The sequence below is a fragment of the Erinaceus europaeus genome, chromosome 8 (assembly GCF_950295315.1).
Source record: "Erinaceus europaeus chromosome 8, mEriEur2.1, whole genome shotgun sequence".
In the NCBI taxonomy this organism is placed as follows: domain Eukaryota; kingdom Metazoa; phylum Chordata; class Mammalia; order Eulipotyphla; family Erinaceidae; genus Erinaceus; species Erinaceus europaeus.
Window position 1 is genome coordinate 94,028,010 of NC_080169.1, and position 22,177 is coordinate 94,050,186.

At 37.5% G+C, this 22,177-nt stretch overlaps 1 protein-coding gene across 1 annotated transcript in view; it reads left to right on the forward strand.

Annotated features, from left to right (window-relative positions):
* The window catches only part of LOC103121171 (hyaluronidase PH-20-like), a 45,774-nt gene that overhangs the window by 13,951 nt on the left and 9,646 nt on the right, over nt 1-22,177 (forward strand). The window lies entirely within an intron of this gene.

The following is a 22,177-nucleotide window of genomic DNA, read 5'->3' on the forward strand; positions in this document are numbered from 1 at the left end:
TTAATAATAAAAATGCCAACATAAGAAATTCTGTGTTTTATTGAGTGCTTTTGTTATCTTACCATTTTATTGAGGGAAATAACTATAGGATAGTTGTTGACACTTGTCCTGCACAATCTCTAACCTACCTGAATACTTCATACTTCTCTGAACACCAAGTTCCTGCATGGCTCAGTGTTTAGTGTAAGAGATTCAAAACGGAGAATCTTCCTTCTTGCCACTAGTGAATTCATTACATATTTGACGAAAACTAATACTAAGATTGGAAAACTATGGAGTAATGTATGATAAATGCTGTGATAGTCCAGCATGCTATGACATATACAAGTAATTGTGGATGACAGAATTTAAGCAAGTCATTAATAAAATAGTATATCAAATGTTGGCAGGACTCCCAGAGGTGTGGCTATAGAGTAACAGCAGCCCTACTTAGCTCTACTTAGCTCTCCCCAATAAACTAGAAAAAGCAACCAAAATCACTTTGAAAACTCAACGAAATACAATCAGGATTTCTTCAGGATCTGATTAATTCACAGGTAACTGCTAAATGTGGCTCGTGGATGGCAAAATGGTGAGGAAAGAGTCCCAGGATTCAAAAAGCTATATCCCATTACCTCTTCTCAATTTGTCCCCAGATTTATATCTGTAGTTAGTACTTAACCTTAGGCTTATTGAGAAATCTTTCCAGGAAGTTTGTCACCATCAGGCTTGACTGTGAAAATCCAATAAAAGGTACAGGAAAGGAAAGCCCACATTATACACGAATAATACTTAGTGGCTAAGCCAGGGTGAAATAAATTTTCCTTGACTGTTGATTATTATAGTCTCTAGTCTCATAATCAGTTACAATTAAACAATAACTTATTTCTACATTAAATCATAAGTGTGAACTTTTAATGTAAACCTGTATATTCTTACCTTTCATAATACATATAAATACACATAATGTTAACAGTCTGTGTTTACATAGGTCCCTTATGGTCCCTCATATTGGGTGTTGTGTATCACACCTTCAAATTCACTGTGAATTGGTTTATCCCTTATTGGTTGCCAGCAATGAACAGGGTAATTTTACTTTGTTTGAAATTTTTGTGAATTTGCACATGCTTTTGATTTTATCTTCTTTCTTTTTTTATGTCATTCTCTACAATTTTTTTCAAGATATCAACAATAAAACAGTTTCAGGTAAAATGTCATCTTACTCAGTGCTACAAGACAACCTGAATATTTTTTATATTTAGATAAATGTGAATAAAGAAATTTGGCTTTTGGGGGCTAGGAGGTAGTGCAGTGGGTTAAGCGCACAAATGGTGAAGCTCTCTGCAGTTATCTTTCTCCCCTCTCTATCTTCCCCTCCTCTCTCAATTTCTCTTAGTTCTTCCAATAAAAAAATGGAAAAAATGGCCTGCAGGAGCCTTGGATGAGTAGTGCAGGCACAGAACCATCATTGATAGGCAAAAATAAAGAAAAGGAAGGAAGGAAGAAAGAAAGTTTAGCTTTTGATTGAAACTATACCATGTAGACAAACCAATAAACAAATTCTAAAGCACATTTGGAAGACATAACAGTGTGCTAGTTCCATATGTTAAGAAATTTTGAGTATGTAAGTTCATAAAGATGCAATCCTAAAATTTAAATAAAAACAATGTGTTAAGGAGCAAGTGTTGAAAGGATTAAAGCTGACATATTTTTGGCTAACCAGAAGGAAATATAATTGCCTACTAGTTACATAACTTTCACAAATGGGCTCTTAAGAGAGCATTATATCACTTCCCAATGATATTTCTTATGAGACTGGTGACATGCAGTAGCCTCCTAAAATAAAAATCAATATATTTTTTTTAAAAAAGAACAAAATGATTAACTCTTATAAAATTTGCATTTGTTGGCATATCTAACCTATAACTAAGAAAGATTTATTTAATTTTTTTGTTTTATAGGCTTCTGTGCTAAATATGAATAGATATAGGCCCTAGGTCAGATCAATAGGGTTTACAGTTAACAGTATTTATATACATTTCCCATATTCAGGAGCTACTCTTTGTCGTGATCCAGCTTTCTAGTTCTATTCTCCACTCTGGCACCAGCTTTCCAGATAACACCTTTAGCCCACTTGCATGTTATCTATTGGGCTCAGGCAAAAATAAGTAGTCATGGGCCCCTTGGAATATACCGAAAATAGACCTACTAACTTTTTCCAACATGAAGACCCCAAAACTCACCTGCCATATGCTTGCATTTAGGTTTATGATTCTAAAACAATTTGTCCTGCTTTATATCTTAATGATTTTTCACCCACCAAGTTGCAGATACTACCATAATGCTAATCTCTCACTTCCCTAGGCAGATAATCTGTCCTGGAAACCAATTTGTCCTGGAAACACACCTACTCAGAGACCTACCCCACCAGAGAGAAACAGGCTGGGAGTATGGATTGACCTGTCAAAGCCCATGTACAGCAGAGAAGCAATTATAGAAACTAGACTTCCCACCTTCTGCACCCCATAGAGATATTTGGTCCATACTCCCAGAGGGATAAAGAATAGGGAAACTTCTCAATTGGTGGCATTACTCTCTAAGACTCAACTATATACAAATAATGTCAAAGGACATAAATTATGGTGATGTTGTGTATGATACAGCAAATCCTAACAAGGATTTTCAAAGTTAACCCAATTGCCAAATAATTTGATTACAGTAATAACTATCTATTGCCTTCTTAAACCCTAAGACAGCAGAAAATTCCTGCTTCCTCTATAGAGCCTATATTTCCCCCAGTCCTGGAACCTCTAGAGTGGGGCTCAATTTCCTGCATGCATCTCTCAATTCAAACCAAATGATATTGCATCTGCTGATCCAAACCTAATCAGCACAATGAGCACCTGCTCAGTGAACTTCATGTTAGACTGTGTCCAGAGATCTCAGGAGTGGAATGTCAACCCTTTGGCCTCATTATTTTGGTGAGACCTTTCCTTTCATAGGATTCTCTAATTCCATTCCAGGTGGTTTACTTCCTAACAAAGTCCCCAAAAATAGATATATACCAGGTCCCATGAGATAGGGCATATGTTCACATGCATCTATCTATCTCAATATATATTAGGGCAAAATTAGGGTATATACCTGAAAGCAAAAGGGCAGAATAGTCTGCAGTGAGTCAGTATATGCAGGAAGCAAGTAGAAAGACCTAAAAAGACACCATAAAGTTCCTAATGAAATAGTGTCTACTTAGACTTATATACCCTCCTAACCTACTCCCTGTTATACTTTTTTCAGTCACTCCAAAACTAACCTTATCAAAGTAAGGACTACAAAAGCTGAATAAGGGTAAGGGACTGGCATACTTTAATGATGACTCTTTAGTCACTATCAGGCCACCCCATCAGCTGGGGCACTATTCAAGGAGTCCTGAGATTCCCAAACAGATATGATGGGCCTAGATCTTGAATAAATCCCTCTCTCCATTGTTACTGTTCATCTCTATCATGAATAGACCCCTTTGTGGGCCCCCATTGGACCTTGCTCCCAATGTGTATCAACATGGTCGAGAAAGTTCCATCTTCCGAAGGGAAGCTGGACAACATGCTTTACCTTCCACCTGAAGAAGATGGGTTTTAAAATTGGGGCATCTTGGAAAGTTCCTAGTCATGACAACAGAATGTGAGCTCAAATCTACAGGGATGCAGAGGTCACATAGGCTTCTAAGCTGAATATGGGCCCCAGATCACATCAAATCATAGGGTTTACAGTCCACAGTTCACTTCAGATGGTTGCCCATGTTACTAAATGCAATCTAGAGAATAGCTTGATTATATGCTGTAAAACAAAACAAAACAGAGAATTCAAACTTTGCCAGGTTAGCATCTCGGGCGGGAGAGAAAGATGATTCAGGACCCAAGCTCATGGCGGTAGCAATACAAACCTTTATTCATGCGGGAGCCCCAGAGTCTGGCGTGAGTGCAGCAGGTTAGGCCACGTGGAGCCAAAAACTGCCACATGGAGCGAAAAACTGCAATGGCTGGCACATCTGCCTCCTCCTGCGCCTGCCCTCCACTACATCTGGACAAGGAAGAGAGAGAAACCAGAAACAGAAGTGGCTTTTAAAGGATAAAACTGGAAGTGGCAAGTTGGAAATGGAAATGGCTAGGAAAGGGGGGGGGGCAAAAGCATGCTGGGAAGGTAGAAGCCTCCTTACCAACTGTTTCCAGGGATTTAGCCAGTGGGATTACTGTTACCCTGCAGGCAGGGCGGGTCTCCAGGTAGAAAGAAGATAGATCAGGCAAAAAACAATGATTTATGTAAACAGGCCATACTATCAGCAATGCAGGATGGGGGGGGTGCTGGTTTAATGTCCGACAATACTTTTGTATATAAATATATTTTTCAACAAATAATATTCTCTATGGTAACACAAACAGGAATTTATCAGTGGTGTTTTGGCTCCCCATAGTAAACAACTTGTGTGTATTTAATGGGGTCAGATCAGGAACTGAACACCATCTGCAACTTTAGTTTGCATTGAGGAACATAGTAGAGCAGGACATCTCTACACTATATTTAATGTGGGAAATGTCTTACTAGTGGTTGTCTTTTTTGCTCTTTACTTTACTTTCATGTGACATCAACCCTGTGATTTACTCTTTCAGGTGGATCCAATATTTTCCCAAAGACAACTAACTTGTGTCTCCCCTAACTGTTCTTACCTAGGTAACAGTGTATTGATTTGATTTACTTTGCATTAGTATCTTTTAATTTTTTTAAAATCTTTATTTATTTGATAGAGACAGTAAGAAATTGAGAGGGAAGGGAGGCATAGAGAGGGAGAAAGACAGAGAGACACCTGCAGCACACCTTCACCACTTTGAAGCTTTCCCCCTGCAGGTGGGGACCAGGGGCTCTAACCTGGGTCCTTGAGAACTGTAACATGTGTGCTCAACCAGGTGTGCCATCACCTGGCTCCATTTGTTTTCATCATCTCCTCTACCACAGTCTGTGCTTGAAACTTGTCCTTTTATTGGTATTGAATCAATAGCGATAAACTATCCTGACAAGGTAGACACATTACTAAGAAATGAATATTCCCTCCTGATACCAAGAAGTCAATTCCATACAAATATCAATAGCTTCCTTCTTTATTGCATATGGATCAATAAACTATAAGCAAAAAAAATTTAAAGATATCTGCCCTTCTATGGACAATGCTTTAACTCAAAGAAACTCATAGTAGACTTGTAGTTTCTAGTCTGGGATATAACATACACAGAAGTTGCCAAAAATCAACTTCAGAGAAGTAAGCAATTATATTTTAAATACTAAGTGGCTAGGCAGTGTTGCACTTTGTTAGCACACATGTTAACATATAAGGGTTAACATGGGTTTAAGCCACTGTTCCCCACCCACAGGAATGAAGCCTCACAAGCAATAAAGACATGCTGCAGATGCCTTATTCCCCCTCCTCTCTCTCCTCCTTCCTCTCAATTTCTCTCAGTCTCTATCCAAGAATAAATAAATAAATAAATAAAATAAAAGAGGTTTAAACCAAGTGAAGAGACAAACCAAAACACTGCAATAAAATTTGGAAGACAAGTGAATACAGAATTACAACTTATCAGAATAGAAACTTCTGCCAGACTACTGATGGAGGGAAAATTCTGAATGTCAATATCAAACTGCTTAAACTAGATATAAGCAAATACCCAGAGGAACACAGGCAAGAAAGGACACAAACCTTTACATTTCTGTGCATTTTAACATTTTAATATTTAAAACATAAGTTTTAATGTTTGGATGAAATCTTCATCTAGCAGAAGGAGGTGAAAAGAGCTTTTTTGAATATATAGAGCACTTGGTTTTTAATAAGATTTGCTTTCAGAAAAAGGTATTTTCTGAGTCAAATGCACTGTAGTCTTATCAGAAACTAGTAAGTGGTGGTCTGGGAGGTGGCGAAGTGGATAAAGCATCGGCCTCTCAAGCATGAGGTCTTGAGTTCAATCCCCGGCAGCACATGTACCAGAGTGATGTCTGGTTCTTTCTCTCTCTCCTCCTATCTTTCTCATTAATAAATAAATAAAATATTAAAAAAAAAAAAAGAAACTAGTAAGTGACCCCGCCCTTTCTCTCTCTTAGGAGATTTCAAATACTCAACCAAATTGGCTCTATTCTTCATGTGGAAGAAGGGCAAACAATATAAGCCCCTTCTATCTAGTTTACCTTTTATTTAGTTTGTATGATCCATGATAGCTAAAGGACCAGCATAAGGATCCGGGTTCCAGCCCCGGTTCCCCACCTGCAGGGGAGTTGCTTCACAGGCAGTGAAGCAGGTCTTCAGGTGTCTATCTTTCTTTCCCCCCTCTGTCTTCCCCTCCTCTATCCATTTCTCTCTGTCCTATCCATCCAACTACAATGACATCAATAACAACAACAATAACTATAACAATGCAACAAGGGCAACAAAAGGTTAAATAAATAAATATTTAAAAAAATAGAATGACTGATGGAATTAATAATTGACTCACTATGACTGTGAAAGTTATCTCTGAGTTTAAGATATCTCAATAGAAACTTCCAAAACTGAAGAGCAAAGGGAAACAAACTGAATAGAATATCAAATAACTGTGGTATATATAAAAAATATAGCATACATGTGACAGGAATTGATGGGTGACTACTGGGGACTTCAGGAATTCAGATTGTACCCTGTGAATATATCTGTACTCAGAGATGCACAAAGTGAGCAGATAGAGTAGTATACTGTTCCTTAATGTCTTCTCATGGGAACAGGCAACGGGCAAGGGACGAGTAGAGTCTTCATCTGGATACAACATGACTTTTCTCCTCTCATGTGTAATCATATTGCCAAGAATAACTATATATATATATATATTATAAGGGTTATCTTTAGGAGTTGGTATCTGTGTGACAAATTCAATTCTGGTGGTAATTTTCTTTCTTTTATTTGATAGGACAGAAATAAATTGAGAGCAAGAAGAGGGAGATAGAGAGGAAGAGATAAATAGAAACACCTGCAGTAATGCTTCAGCATTCATGAAGCTTACCTTCTCTAGGTCAGGACCCAAGATTTGAACCCCATCCTTTCAACCACCACTTGGGCTTCTTCTTGGAAAACTTTAAAAATCTTTAATGCACTATTCTTGCTGACTTCTGTCATGGCAGCATTTATATTTTAGTGTTTGGCCATCTAAATTAGAATTTACAGATTTTGATCATAATTTGTGGAATTTCATGAAACACTCTGGATTAAAGAATAGTCTATCATTGCTCTACTAGTGAAGGATAGAAACAGGCTGGGACACCCATGTCCAGCAGAGAATTAATTACAGAAGCCAGACCTTCCAACTTGCACCCTAGAACGATCCTGGGTCAATACTCCCAGAGGGATAAAGAATAGGAAAGCTTTCATTGGAGGGGATGGGATGCAGAACTCTGGTGGTGGGAATTGTACCCCACTTATCTTATGGTCTAGTCAATCATTATTAAATCAAGAAATCAATAAAAAGTCATGATTTAAATATGCTCAGCTCTTACATATTTTACAAGATAAAATTTTTACTTCACAAGAAGATTAAGGAGATGAATGAGTCTGAAAGTGAGCTTACTTGGAGAGTTTGCTTACTTTGTCATGCATACAACCTAGGTTCAATCCTAGCCCCCGCTGTACTGAACACACACACACACACACACACACACACACACACACACACACACACACACACACACACACACCGCTTAAGTCTCTTTCCCTCTGTCTCTGTATATCTGAAGACTTCAGCCTGGAGTAGTAAAACCACAATTATGACAAAGAGAAAAAAAGGGATGTATGTACCAGGGATAATATATGTGCATGAAAAAGTTCAAGGTTCTGATTAGATCAAAATGAGGAGCTATTTTTCAGTTACTAAAGAAATATAACAAGATGACCTTGATTAGTCATGGTGCAAGACTAAATTGTGTGTTCTTTAACCAAAGCAAGATGTCCCTGCTTCAATTCATAACCTCTTTTTCACGGTGTTCTCAGATCTATATCTACAGTAACTTTCAGCTTACTGAGAAATTATGCTTCCGGTAACATTACCATTGACAAACCTGAATATAAAAAGCCAGAGAAAGCTGAGAGGAGAAAATGAATTATACATGGGTAACCATGAACAACTAGTTCAGGATGAATTAATTTGTCTTGGCTTGATCAGCCCTTCTATCACCTACTTTAATAATTAATCAGAAATAAATCATGAGAATTATCTACATTAATATCAAATGTTTTATGTACACTTATCTATTCTTACATTTATTTTAGGAGATTTTCTCAGTATCACTTAATTGAGGAAATGTTAAGTTGTAGGACTGCAGATATCACAGGGGTACATTTTCATATTTCCTCGAGATAGGTTCAATAGGCCTCATCCTATACAAAACTGTCATTCTTATCCACTCAAGACTCTAGACTCCTAAGTTCCCCATACAACTCAGCCTTTCACCCTTCTGATTCTTTAAATCTGTTTCAAGAGGGCAAAGTCTATTGAGGTTTCACCCTGCATCTTTCTTGGCATTAGTTATTAAGTCCCACATATAAATAAGGTAATCTGCATTGGTCCTTCTCTTTTTTGTTAATATTGCAACATGATTACTTCCAGTTCTGTTCATGTTGTATAAAAAAGGGAAGAATTCATCATCATTTCTTACAACTATGTAGTATTCCATTGTGCATAGACCACAATGTTCTAAACCATTCACCTGTTGTTGGACACTTGTGTTGTTTCTAAATTTTGGCTATTGCAGACAGTGTTGACATGAACTATTGACATGGAGAAATCTCTTTGTATAAGTTTTTTTTGAATAAAAAATGCTGTGATATATGGTAAGTCCATTTTTTAATATTCTTACCTTCCATGACCCACAATATATAGTCACAGTTTAACAATGTCAGTGCCCACACAGGTCCCTCAAGATTCCTTTGGTTTTGTGTTGTGCCTCCTTGCTTTCATCTCAGCTTCCTTCTTACAGCCTTTTATTGCATCTCAGGTATAACCAAGCTAATTTTGCCTTGTGCAGGATTCATGTGAAATTGCACCCTCTTGTATTTCGTCCATCTTCCAATTATTGGATATTTTGTGGATAGAAAATATCAACAATCGGGGGGGCCAGGTGGTAGCTCAGCAGATTAAGAGCACATGGTGCAAAGCGCAAGAACCAGCATAAGGATCCTGTTGGAGTCCCCGGCTCACCCCACCTGCAGAGGCTTTGCTTCACAAGCGGTGAAGTAGGTCTGCAGTTATCTTTCTCTCCCCCCTCAGTCTTCCCCTCCTCTCTCGATTTCTCTCTGTCTTATCCAACAACAACGACAGCAATAATAACAACAAAGATAAGCAACAAAAATGGGAAAAAATGTCCTCTAGGAGCAGACACCATAACTCTGGAGGCAAAAAAAAAAAAAAAAAGGAAATATCAACAATAATAATTGAAAGAAAAACCCAACTTACCCCCCTGCTACTAGAGAACCTGAATTAGGTTTCATTTTTCCTTCAAATAATTAAAAATTATAAAAATGTTTATTTAGAGAAACAATACCATGTGGAAAACTCAATTGGGAACCCTATTGGAACACACAGTCAAATGATAGTTTTCATATTATGTTAAAAGATTTTGAGCAAAAAATTTTAATAATGACCATATGTGAAATGTATGTCAAAACAATATGATATCACATCATTAATTTGAGAATGAACACTTCCCAAAGACAAAAAAATAAATGTGTTTAGAGGACAGGGAATAGAGGGATTTTTATACACTCTGGTAGGAATGTTAGCAGTGCAGTTAATATAGAAAGTTGCATTCTCTAAAAAAAAAAAAAAAGGAAATTTAAAGATCAGTTTGAAAAAAATGAAGATAAGTTACTTCTGTTTGTCCACTTACAAGACTATTTTCTTTCTCCCACTGAAATGAAAATCTAATATAATAGAACTAGTGTATGTGGTGTCATCTATACCTCTGTTTGGAATATAGTAAACATTACAGTTTAAATGTTTGAGTAAATAAAATAAGGGTATGGCATGATTTGAAATGCTCCTGGCTCTTAAACATCTCTACACTGCCAATCTGTATCAACAAAATCAATGAAGACTAATGGAATCAATTTAACAGTTACATAATGAAAATCTAAACAGAAGTAAATTAGCATTCAATCAAGAATAAAGTACATTTTAACTGAAGGTATAGGCCTGATAAAATTAGAGTCATGAAAAGAATTTTGACATATTTCAAACAAATATGGAAGACTTTGACTGCAGTGTTGGAAGTCTTACTTTGACTATAGAGATATAATTAAGATAGTTCTAAAGACTGAATACAGAGGAAGAACTAAGATCATAACAAGAGTACTGACTGCAGTTTTCATCACTAAATCAATTAGAATGTTCTAGAGGAGAGAGTAAGTTTGTGAGGAAAACTCAAAGCAATGGGCAGGTGAGAAAAAAAAGTGTGTTATAACCATTGTAATGAGTGGGTATTATCTGGGGCCTATACAGATAGGAAGATCTTGGGTAGTATGGGAACACACATAATTATTTCTGAATGAAGAGGTAGGCAATTCAGGTGAATTGTGATTAAAAAAATAATAAAGAATACTTAATTTTGCCAATAGTAGAAACATGGCATAGGGCAGGGTTGAGGTGTGAAATGCTTATTTCTTGCGGTAGTCCTGGGGGTTACGGATTCATTACTGGGCAATATATTTTTGAGAGCTAACATCAAATGCTCCAAAAGACTGAAATTCCTGGCTACAATAGCTTTTTCAAATAGATTTTTAAAAGTTTATTGATTTATTTTTTAATTATTTATTTTTTAATTTATTTTTTAATTATTTTTAATTATTATTTTTTATTATGATTTTATTTTTAATTATTATTTATTTTTTAATTATTATTTTATATTTTAATTTTTTAAAGTTTATTGATTTATTTTTTAATTATTTTTTAATTAATTTAAAAGTTTATTTATTCATTTTTAATTATTTTATTATTTTAATTATTTTTTAATTATATTTATTTTTTAATTATTTATTTATTTTTAAATTATTTTTAAAGAATGTTTTATTATCTTTATTTATTTATTGGATAGAGACAACAGAAATCTAGAGGGAAGGGGTGATAGAGAAGGGAGAGAGACAGAGAAACACCTGCCATACTGCTTCACCACTGCAAAGCTTTCCCCTTGCAGGTGGAAATCAGGGGCTTGAACCCGGGTCCTTGAGCATTGTAACATGTGTGCTCAATCAGGTGCACCACCACCCCAGGTCCCTAACATTTATTTATTAATGCATAGAGGGAGAGAGAAATTGAGAAAAGGGGGTGACAGAAAGGAAAAGAGACAGAGAGACACCTGCAGCACTTCTTCACTGGCTGTGAAGTTTCCCCTCTGCAGGTGGGGACCAGGGTCTCGAACCCAGGTCCTTGTGTACTGTAATGTGTGTGCTTAACCAGGTGTGCCACCAGCTAACCCCTTGCTATAATCTCTAGTCTCAGAACACTGGGTTGGGCCCTTGGTTCTTCCTAAATTCCTTTTAACATTATTTAGAATTTGTTCTTCAGGTTTAAATTTTTATCCTAAAATTTTAAAGACAATCAGAAATACCTTCACACTATTGCCAAGCTTTTGATGAACCAGATCTCTGGGGCTAGAGAACCTACACCGACTCACTGCAGCTTGTTTATTTTCCTCATCTGAATCCCCAAAGTAAAACCTATTTGGACTTTCTAACAGAGTAGCAATGATTCTGAAATCTGAATTTGAAAGATTAGACTAAATTTTGATTGTTTGTCGGCTAAAAATATTGAATGACATCTGTACTATACTAAGAACCAGCCCTGTAACTACTTGTAGTGTTGTTACTAGGATATATGAGATTAAGGGAAAGATAATGAGTAGTTGAGCAAAAGAAAGTTACAAAGTTTTTGACTACTCTAACATCTTTTCAGATTGGTGGTTAATGCTAGAATCAGGATTGATCTTTTTCTTTGTTTTCTTATTTGGTTGTAAGAATCATACAGGCTTGGTACTGTGAGCCCAGACCTTCTTCATTGTGGTTTTCTGATATGCCATATATATTATATCCAGGCTGTACTTCATGTAGTCATTATGTGCAAAGTCAGATGGTAATTTATATCAACAAGGAGATAGATTATTTATTTAAATAACTCAGATTTACCTCATATTTAGGAAAGTGCTAGTCTCTTAATTTAAAATGTTTATAGTTTCCTAGCTTCTTAGATATGGATAGTTAGTAAACATCACTACATAATTTCCTTTTTTCCTGATAGAGTAATCAATATCAAATCAAATGCATATCCTAGTTTAAATATTACTATCTCATCATTTGGAGAAAATGAATAAAGGGGAACAACTATGTGAAAACATTAAATGATACAATCATATATAAAAGTCATGGAAACCAAAAATGGGGAGATGATTTAGGTCATGAGCAGTACCCTAGGGCCTAACAAAATATATATCTTTGAAGATATTTTAGGATGACAGAGGACCTAGTGGGTTTGTATTGTTATATGGGAAACTGGAGAATGTTATGCATGTACAGACTATTGTATTTACTGTTGAATGTAAAACATTAATTCCCCAATAAAGAAATTAAAAAAAGATATTTTAAATAAACTTTAATTCCTTCTTTTTCACTGAAATTAATTCTATGACACTTTATTACACAAATGGAAGGATCTTCATTCAACTTCACTTCTATGAAAATCTTTCTCTTTTTTTCTCTCTCCTTTATCTCTCTCTATGTATACACACGTATATACATATATATATATATATCCTATATATATTCATTTCCAAAATGATAGTGACTTATAGAGTAAAAAGTCTTCTAAAAGAAAGCACTTCAGTATTGCCAGAACTAGGCTTTATAGCTGTAAGAGAGTAGCAAAGCTATTTGATTTTGATTTTTTTTCCCTAATAGTTAGTTCCTTATTTAGAAAGTGATCAGGATGATCCCCCCTCCAGGATGTTGCTGTGGCATTTGAATACTATAATTAACTACTTACTAAAATATTTATAAATGACCCTAAATATCTGATGCTTGACTTTTTAGAAATTAGATTGTAGGTGTTTTCCTGTGAAAGATAAGCCTCCCCAAGATGTCCAGAACAGGCATTTTCTAGTATTGTTTATCTTGGAATATTAATAAAGGCTGGTGGATTCCAGAGAAGTTTGTTCTCAGTCTTAATTACCTTGAAGTGAAAAGACTGGGGGTATCACCCAGATTTAAAGTTATCTCCAGAGTAGGTTCTAGGAAGATTATGCCCCCTCCCCCTAGCCCACAGAGAGCCTAAAATACTCAATAGCTCTGAAGTTGTACAAACTTCAGCCCTAATGAACATTGCTGAATGTTTCATAGCTGATTACCCCGACCTCTTAGAGTACCTGGCTTTCTTGTTTCTTCTTATGGTTGGTGAGTTTCAAGGATACTCCCATTTTGTCATAAGATAGTCAGCTTTTTAGTGGGTCTTCATTCTAGGACTGACCATTTGTTTTCTTCTCTCAGGTGATTATCAGGGGCCATTTTTTCCTCTGTTCTTGGTGAGGAGACAAGCACAACACCTGTTCTCATCTATAAGGGAAAATGTGTTCAGGTTTTATGGAATATTGCAGAGGGACAGAAATAACTATAAATTTCAATGCATCTCTATAATGACATTAGAAGTTTGATATTGTAAATTATTGTAAATTATTGTAAATTAAATCTCTGTTGAGATAATATTTGTTACATGACAATGTAAGATGCACTGGAATGGTTGTGCAATGAAATCTGGATCCTGCTCTGCCCTTTGAATATACTGATTTATTTCATGCTGAAAAAAGATCTCCAATGTATTTATGGAGATAATTTGGATATATTACAGTAACCTTTAGCATATTCTGAAGTATATCAATAGTCCCAAGATTAAGACTATTGGTATTGTGGCATACTGGAGATTCAGCACTGTGAGGGGATCTTGTAGGAAGTATTCCATTTTCATGAGAGAGAAAGAGACAGAGACACAGTGAGAGATCAGAGCACTGATCAGCCATTTTATTCAGTCTTGAACATTGAACCCAGGATTCCTACTTAAAGTTCTCTCAGACACTTTTCACCAAAATTATAACCATGACATTATTAATATTTATAACAAATTATATTTGAAATCTTTAAGAATTTAATGATATGTAGAATGTATAATTTATCTTAAGTCCATTGTGATGAGACACTTAAGGAATCATCAAAGAAATATATAATACCAGAGAAGTAGATTCTGCTGATTGGATCTTGATTAGCTCATCTATATTGCTGACTTTCCCATAGATTAGTAGCAATCTTCTTTTTCTTCCTAATTTTGTTTTATTGCCACCAGAGTTATCACCTGGACATGGTGCCTGCAATGTTGTAGCCACTGCTCCTCATGACCCTATTTGTTTGTTTGTTTAGTTATTTATGTGTGTAACATCAGAGATACGTTAAACTATGGGGAGATAGAAAGGATGAGAAAGAAAGACACCTATAGCACAACTTTATCTCTTAGACCACCTCACCTCCGACACAGATAAGGACCAGGGATCAGGGCCCTTGCAATTGGTAATGTGTGTGTACTCTATTGAGTATGTTACTACCCTGCTCCTTGATTTAATTTTCTTTTTAAAAAACTTTTATTTATTTATTTATTGTATAGGGACAGAGAGAAATTGAGAGAGGAGGGGGAGATAGTGAGGGAGAGAGACAGAGAGACACCTGCAGCCCTGTTTCACCACTTGTGAAGCTTTCCTCCTGCAGGTGGGGAGCAGGGGCTTGAACCTGTGTCCTTGTGCACTGTAATGTGTGCACTTAACCAAGTGTGCCACTGCCTGGCCCCATGATTTAATTTTCTTAAAATAAAACTTTTTTTTTTTTTGGGGGGGGATAAGGCATTTGTTAAGAAAAAAAAAAGAAAAAAATTCATTCAAGAAAACTTTACTCTTTCGCTTTTTTGTATTTAGTTTCTGACCCTCTTCTTCCTACTTCAAAAGACCTAATCACATTACACCTTCTATAAAATAATTAAGAACTCTGGGTTCAGGTGGTGGGGCACCTGGTAAAGCACACACATTACAGTGCACAAATACCGAGATTCAAGCCCTTGGTTGAAGTAGAGCTACAGGTGTCTCTTTGTCTCTCTCCTTTTCTATCTCTTCATCACCTTTTAATTTCTCTCTGTCTCTATCCAATAACAAGTAAAAACCATTTGAATAAATAAAATAATTAAGAACTTTTAGGCAGACATCTCAGTGATTAAACAGTAAGAAGGCCACTCTCTTTATCCCACTAAAAAGATATTGTAGCAAAATTCTTATATTTATTATATGAGAATCTATATAATATGTGAATGAAAGAAAAACAGACATGATTGACATAAAGTGAACTCTCAAAAAACACAGGGATTCTTTCCTAGTTCTGGAGCTTCCTTAATTTGTTAAAAATGTTTCCCCCTCAAACAGTATGTTTTAGTGGCATCATGACAAGAAGTTAATTGGTACCTGCTCCATTAAATTATAGGCAAGCATCTTTATATATTGTCTGGCCATCTTTTTAATTATCTCTGACATTTTTTTACTTCATAATTTATTTTTATTTTATTTATTTATTTATTTTTAATTTATTTTTAATTTAAGAAAGGATAAATTAACAAAACCATAGGGTAGGAGCGGTACAACTGCACACAATTCCCAGTACCCAATCTCCATATCCCACTCCCTCCCCTGATAGCTTTCCCATTCTCTATCCCTCTGGGAGCATGGACCCAGGGTCATTGTGGGTTGCAGAAGGTGGAAGGTCTGGCTTCTGTAATTGCTTCCCCGCTGAACATGGACGTTGACTGGTCGGTCCATACTCCCAGTCTGCCTCTCTCTTTCCCTAGTAGGGTGTGTCTCTGGGGAAGCTGAGCTCCAGGACACATTGGTGGGGTCTTCAGTCCAGGGAAGCCTGGCCAGCATCCTGATGGCATCTGGAACCTGGTGGCTGAAAAGAGAGTTAACACACAAAGCCAAACAAATTGTTGAGCAATCATGGACCCAAAGCTTGGAATAGTGGAGAGGAAGTGTTAGGGGGGGTACTTGCTGCAAACTCTAGTGTACCTCTGCTTTCAGGTATATATTTTGCAGTAGTTTATGGATACGTGTGAACATATGCTCTCTCTTACAGAACCTGCTGTATATCTAGGTTTTGGGTCTTTGTTAGAAAGTGAACCACCTGGGATGTAATTAGAGAATATTATGTAAGGAAAGGTCTCACCTGAGTAATGAAGCTGAAGGGTTGTCATTCCATATGTGAAGTCTCTGGACACGGTCTGAGCTGAAGCATGTTGAGGTGGCAATCGTTGCACTCATTAGGTTGTGATCGGCAGATGCAATATTATTTGATATCGATTGGAAGAGGCATACGGGAAAGTGGGCCCTATCCAAAGTTTCAAGGACTGGGGGAAGTAGAGGCTCTATAGTGGAGATGTGAGATTCCTGCCGTCTTAGGGCACCAAAGTAAAAGCCCTGTGGTGAGGGGTAGACATGCAGCTTCCTGGGACAGTGGGGAGTGGGAGTGGGTGGGAGGGATGGGTCACTGTCTTTTGGTGGTGGGAATGGTGTTTATGTACACTCCTAGTAAAGTGTAGTCATATAAATCACTAGTTAATTAATATGAGAGGGGAAAAATTAATTGTATGTCTTGAAGTTTTTAAAACACAGACTGAGTCTTTTTAATATATAGGATGTGTATTTCATGTGCGGACTCTCTCAAAAGCCTAGACCAAGTAGATCAGAAGCAACCAATAGCACAACTATATACAAGATACTGGGTACTGTACAGCAAACCATAACAAAAGGACTTTTCAAAGTTAACCCAATTACCAAATAATATGATGATAACATTAACTATCAATTGTCTTTTTGAATCTCTGACATTTTTAAATTCCTAGATATTGTATTTACTTGGGCATCTCATCAATGGTTTTTGAAGTTGATTTTACAGTTCCCTCATATAACAGTTGCACTGTAGATAGATGACAGTTGTAATAGGGAGTACATACTACATATATACACCTATCTACTTCTATAATTTTTAATTAGCTTGGATAATCCTTATACAAGAAATTGTGGTTTACAGAATTTAATTAACAAGTATTCCATAGAAAATTCCTTTGTATAAAAAATAAAAAATTTAAACAAATCTTCAGATGTATTCAAACATTGAGAATTTAAAAACACTTTAAAATTTTATTGGGGGAGAATTAAGGGTTTAGATTAAACAGTAAATATGGTTTTTGGTAACTGTGTAAGATTTCTCGGTTTTCTGCAAAACACTCTGACCCTGTCTAGGTCCTCTTCCACCTACATGCACCAGAACCTGTAAGCTCCTTTCCCTACAGTGCTTTACTTTGGTGCAATACATCAAAAATACTCCAAGTTCTGCTTTGTGTTTCCCTTTTCAGTTCTTATTACTCACCTCTTTCTATGAGTGAGATCACTCCATATTTATCCTTCTGTTTCTAGATTATCTCACTTCACAAGGCTCCTTCAAGCTCCATTCAGGGTGAGGTGAAGAAGGTGAATTCATTATTCTTAATAACTGAGGAGTATTCTGCTGTGTATATATACCACAACTTACTCAGCCACTCATCTGTTGTTGCATACCTAGTTGCTTCTAGGTTTTGACTAATACAAAGTATGTTAATATGAACATTAGGCATACACAGATCTTTTTGGATAGGTGTGTCTGCTTCCTTAGGATATATTCTCAGGAAAGGGTTTGCTGTGTCACTGAGTACATTCATTTCTAGCCTGAGAGTTCTCCAGACTGCTTTCCATGGGTGCAGGACCAATTTACATTCTCACTAGCAGTACAGAAGTGTTCCTTTGCTACAACAACCTCTCCAGCTTTTGTTTCTATTTTTTCTGATGTATGAATTTCTCATAGGAGTGAAATGATATCTTGTTGCTTTTATTTGCATTTGACTGACAGTCAGTGGCTTAGAGCATTTGTTCATGTCTGTTGGCCTTTTGGATCTCTTCTTTGGTGAATATTCATATCCTCTCTGCATATTTATTTATTTATTTTTAATTTTGTTTATAAAATGGAAATATTTTTTTAAATTTATTTTTTATTTAAGAAAGGATAAATTAACAAAACCATAGAGTAGGAGGGGTACAACTGCACACAATTCCCACCACCCAATCTCCATATCCCACCCCCTCCCTGATAGCTTTCCCACTCTCTATCCCTCTAGGAGCATGGACCCAGGGTCATTGAGGGTTGCAGAAGGTAGAAGGTCTGGCTTCTGTAATTGCTTCCCCGCTGAACATGGACGTTGACTGGTCGTACATACTCCCAGTCTGCCTCTCTCTTTCCCTAGTAGCGTGGGTCTCTGGGGAAGCTGAGTTCCAGGACACTTTGATGGGGTCTTCAGTCCAGGGAAGCCTGGCCGGCATCCTGATGGCATCTGGCACCTGGTGGCTGAAAAGAGAGTTAACATACAAAGCCAAACAAATTGTTGAGCAATCATGGACCCAAAGCTTGGAATAGTGGAGAGGAAGTGTTAGGGGGTTACTCACTACCAACTCTAGTGTACTTTTGTGCCGCGGACCACCACAGCGGATGAGCTACAGTAGAGTCGGGTCTCGAAGGCAACCTCCCCGGTGGGTCAGGAGTCGGCACGAGGGAGACACCACACTCTATTGGAGGGTGAATCTGGACTCATTTTAATAGTGAAACTGCATTGGCTTTTATACTTTTTTCAGGTTACATTCAGGTTGCCTAAACAACTAGCTCATATGGAAGTAGCAATAAGCATCATAGTCTTTGGCAGGATACATGTTACTCCCCTATTACTGTAAAGAATGGCACAATACTTAGTATTGCCCTGTTTTCATGGGAGGTTATACCCAGAATTGTTTTTGACTTTTGTTGAGGGCTATTTCTATCATTAATCTTCTATGGGAGGCATAGGGATATTTGCCTAGTTGTGGACCACTGCTCATCTAGGTCTGGTACAGTTTAACTATTAATCTTTCTTTGTTTCAATACGTCAACTTGTACCTGGGAGGCCTCAATCTCTGCATTGTTTCTTTGAGGGGCAGGTCATAACATGACTTCTTTTGTCTGTTTATGTTGACCCACCTTCTCCACTTTCATAATGTAACTTTCAAATATGCCCCTGTGTAAGGGAGAGGGGGTGATTCTGACTCTCCATTCCCACCAGGCACTGCCAAAGCACTATTAATCAATTGTGACAGTATAGTTATTTGTAACAATAATGGGGGGAGAATGCGTCGACCCATTCTCGTCCTCCTGCCCAGCTTCCTTGAAGTCTGAATGCAGGTCCAGAGGAGATGACCCTGTCAGGATCCCTGGCATTCATGATGGGGCGCCGCACTTTTGCATTCAGGTATATATTTTATAGTAGCTTATCGATGCGTGTGAACATATGCTCTCTCTCACAGAACCTGGTCTATATCTAGGTTTTGGGACTTTGTTAGAAAGTGAACCACCAGACACAGACTTCACGTGTGAAATGACAACCCTTCAGCTTCATTACTCGGGTGAGACCTTTCCTTTTATAGTACACTCTAATTTCATCTCAGGTGGTTCACCTTCTAACAAAGTCCCAAAACCTAGATATACACCAGTTTCTGTGAGAGAGAGCTTATGTTCACACGTATCCATAAACTACTGCAAAATATATACCTGAAAGCAGAAGTACACTAGAGTTAGCAGTGATTACCTCCCTAACACTTCCTCTCCACTATTCCAAGCTTTGGGTCCATGATTGCTCAACAATTTGTTTGGCTTTGTATGTTAACTCTCTTTTCAATCACCAGGTTCCAGATGCCATCAGGATGCTGGCCAGGCTTCCCTGGACTGAAGACCCCACCAACATGTCCTGGAGCTCAGCATCCCCAGAGACACACCCTACTAGGGAAAGAGAGAGGCAGACTGGGAATATGGACTGACCAGTCAATGCCTATGTTCAGCGGGGAAGCAATTACAGAAGCCAGACCTTCTACCTTCTGCAACCCTCAACGACCCAGGGTCCATGCTCCCAGAGGGATAGAGAACGGGAAAGCTATCGGGAGGGGGTGGGATATGGAGATTGGGTGGTGGGAATTGTGTGGAGTTGTACCAACCTACGCTATTGTTTTGTTAATTAACCCTTTCTTAAATAAAAAAAATTAAAAAAAAAGAAAGTGAACCACCTAGGATGGAATTAGAGAATATTATGAAAGGAAAGGTCTCACCTGAGTAACGAAGCTGAAGGGTTGTCATTCCACATGTGAAGTTTCTGGACACGGTCTGAGCTGAAGCATGTTGAGGTGGCAATCCTTGCGTTGATTAGGTTGTGATTGGCAGATGCAATATTATTTGATATGGATAGGGAGAGGCATGCGGAAAAGTGGGACCTATCCTAAGGTTCCAGGACTGGGGGAAATATAGGCTCTATAGTGGAGATGTGAGGTTCCTGCTGTCTTAGGGTACAAAAAGACAATGGATAGTTAATGTTATCATCACATTATTTGGTAATTAGGTTAACATTGAAAAGTTCTATTGTTAGGGTTTGCTGTATAGTACTCAGTATCTTGTATGTAGCTGTGCCATTGGTTGCTTCTGATCTACTTGGTCTAGGCTTTTGAGAGAGTCTGCATATCAAATACACAGCCTATTTATTAAAAAGACTCAGTATTTGTTTTAAACACTTCAAGACATACAATTAATTTTACCCCTCTCATATTAATTAACTAGTGATTTATATGACTACCCTTTACTAGGAGTTTACATAAACACCATTCCCACCACCAAAAGACTGTGTCCCATCCCATCCACCCACCAGCCCAGGAAGCCACATGTCTACCCTCCCCTCAACACAGGGTTTTTACTTTGGTGCCCTACTTTCAATTTAGTCAGATCCTGCTTTTATTTTCCCTTTCAGATCTTCTTTCTCAACTTCTGTTGATGAGTGGGATCATCCCATACTCATCTTTATCTTTCTGACTTAGCTCACTTAACATAATTCCTTCTAGCATTGTCCAAGATGGGTCAGAGAAGGTGGGTTCATTGTTCTTGATAGCTGTATAGTATTCCATTGTGTATACATACCACAGCTTTCTCAGCCACTCTTCTGTTGTTGGGCAGGGTTGCTTCCAAGTTTTAGCTATTATGAATTGTGCTGCTATGAACATAGGAGTACACACCTCTTTTTGGTTGGGTGTTATGGAGTCCTTGTGGTATAACCCCAGGAGAGGAATTACTGGATCATATGGAAGGTCCATGTCTAGCCTTCTGAGAGTTTTCCAGACTGCTCTCCACAGAGGGTGGACCAATTTACTTTCCCAGCAGCAATGCAAAAAGGTTCCTCTGTCCCCACAGCCTCTCCAGCATTTGTTGCTGCTGTCCTTTTTGATATATGCCATTCTTACAGGAGTGAGGTGGTATCTCAATGTTGTCTTTATTTGCATTTCTCTGACAATAAGTGTCCTAGAGCAGTTTTTCATGTGTTTGTTAGCCTTTTGGATCTCCTCTGTAGTGAATGTTTTGTTCATATCCTCTGCCCATTTTTGGATGGGGTCATTTGCTTTTTTGGTGCTAAGTTTGCTGAGCTCTTTATATATTTTGGTGATTAGTTTCTTGTCTGATGTCTGGCATGTGAAGATCTTCTCCCATTCTGTGAGGGGTCTCTCTGTTTGTTTAATGGTTTCTTTGCATGTGCAGAAGCTTTTCAATTTGATGTAGTCCCATTGGTTTGTTTCTGCTTTAGTCTTTCTTGCAGTTGGCTTTATTTCATCAAAGATGTCCTTGAGGTGTAGGTGGGAAAGTGTTTTACCTATGTTTTCCTCTAAGTATTTGATTGTTTCTGGTCTAACATCCAATTCTTTGATCCATTTGGAGTTGATTTTTGTTTCTGGTGAGGTATAGTGGTTCAATTTCATTCTTCTGCATGTTTCAACCCAGTTTTCCCAGCACCATTTATTGAAGAGAGCCTCCTTCTTCCATTTAATGCTTTGGGCCCCCTTATCAAAGAGTAGATGTCCATAGGTGTGGGGATTTATTTCTGGGCTTTCAATTCTATTCCACTGGTCTGTGTACCTATTTTTGTTC